Source organism: Seriola lalandi, unplaced genomic scaffold (genome assembly GCF_002814215.2).
Source record: "Seriola lalandi dorsalis isolate HSWRI2012SDOR001 ecotype SW California unplaced genomic scaffold, Sedor1 jcf7180002001522, whole genome shotgun sequence".
NCBI classification, from domain to species: Eukaryota; Metazoa; Chordata; class Actinopteri; order Carangiformes; family Carangidae; genus Seriola; species Seriola lalandi.
The window spans coordinates 1-1,766 of NW_019472181.1; the positions used below are offsets into that span (position 1 = coordinate 1).

The 1,766-nt window shown below is 46.8% G+C and overlaps 1 pseudogene; it reads left to right on the plus strand.

Annotated features, from left to right (window-relative positions):
- Positions 1 to 255: 255 nt before the first annotated feature.
- Positions 256 to 952, plus strand: LOC111664369 (ephrin type-A receptor 7 pseudogene; annotated as a pseudogene).
- Positions 953 to 1,766: the final 814 nt, after the last annotated feature.

Genomic DNA, 1,766 nt, shown 5'->3' on the forward strand with positions numbered 1-1,766 from the left:
ATGTAATTAGACCCGAAGTGACGGTGTTCTTTCTTTCTCTATCCTTTGACTTTCTTTTTCATCATCTGTTGCCTCACACCTCCCTCAATTTACGTTGTTTCATGTCACTTCTTCTGTTTTTTTTTTTACTTTACTATTGACTCTCCTCCCATCTTTTTTTGCCATAACCTTCATCCCTTGTCTTTCTCTTATCTCATTGTCTTCTTTACACCTCCATATTTACTTCTCCTTGTTGTCCCTTTCTCTTCCTCTTTTCCTGCCCTCTTCTTCCCTCTCCAGTGGGAGGAGATAAGTGGTGTAGATGAGAAGTACAAGCCTATCCGGACGTACCAGGTGTGCAACGTGATGGAGCCCACGCAGCAGAACAACTGGCTGCAGACCGGCTGGGTGGCGCGCCGAGGCGGCCAGCGCATTTTCGTGGAGCTCCAGTTCACGCTGCGCGACTGCAACAGCATCCCTGGCGTTGCAGGTACCTGCAAAGAGACCTTCAACCTCCTCTACGTTGAGTCGGACAGGGACCTCGGGGGTGTGACCCGAGAGGACCGCTACACCAAAATCGACACCATTGCTGCTGATGAGAGCTTCACTCAGGGCGACCTCGGTGAGAGGAAGATGAAGCTGAACACGGAGGTGCGTGAGATCGGCCACCTCAACCGCAAGGGCTTCCACCTGGCGTTCCAGGACGTCGGCGCCTGCGTGGCCCTGGTGGCCGTGCGGGTGTACTACAAACGCTGCCTCGCCACCGTCCAGAACCTGGCAGTGTTCCCCGACACGGTGGCTGAGGCGGCCTTCGCCACGCTGGTAGAGGTGCGCGGCACCTGCGTCAACAACTCTGAAGTTGACACAGACAGCCCTCCCAGGATGCATTGCAGTGCTGAAGGGGAATGGCTGGTGCCCATTGGGAAGTGCAGCTGCAGCGCCGGCTACGAGGAGGGACACAGCAGCTGTGAAGGTAGGAAATTAAAAAACAGACGGTGGGATCTGTGGGTAGATGTTGTCCCTTTTATTCCCTCTGGGACTCCAAGGAAATAAAAGGAACAAGAAAGGGAGTTTGGAAAAAAGAGGAGAACGGAGGAACCAAATAAAAGAACAAGGAACAGAAGTGTTTCCAAAGCAGATGTTACGGTAGGAAGTTAATTTCACTACTTCAAGTACTGTTGAACAGTTTCCCTAGTTTGAGAGAGTGCTACAAAGAGAGAGAGAGAGAGAGAGAGAGAGAGAGAGAGAGAGACCACTGCAAAAATCGATCTTTTCAATTCAATTTTGTACATTTTGAGTCCTGAAAGGTGAATTTTCTTACAAAAATCTGTTTCCAGTATAATTCATCTTGGTTTATGAATTCAGTAGAAATGAGTGACAGTCTCTTGAAAGAAGACAAACTAGGACAAATGATTTCACCGCCAACACAATTTCTTTTTAACAAGTTGATTTGCATTGGGAACTTGAAATGATCTCAGCCACCTGACTGGACGAGACCCCCTTTGTTTTAAGAAAACAAGACTTTTTAGAACCTAATTTTTTAGATGAAAACAATTTAATAAGATGAAGATTTTTGCTGTGAAACCAAAGAGAGGGAGACAGATGAAGGAAAATATGGATAAACAGAATATGGAGAGAGGAGCTAGAAATGAGAAGTGAGGCTAGAGATTTACACTAGAGAGCAGAGAAGAGCAGATTAAAGAACACAAAGAAGATGATCCATATGAAAAGAGACACTGGAGATGTGTAGATACCGACAGATACTGTCAAAATGTAGGAGAATTGTG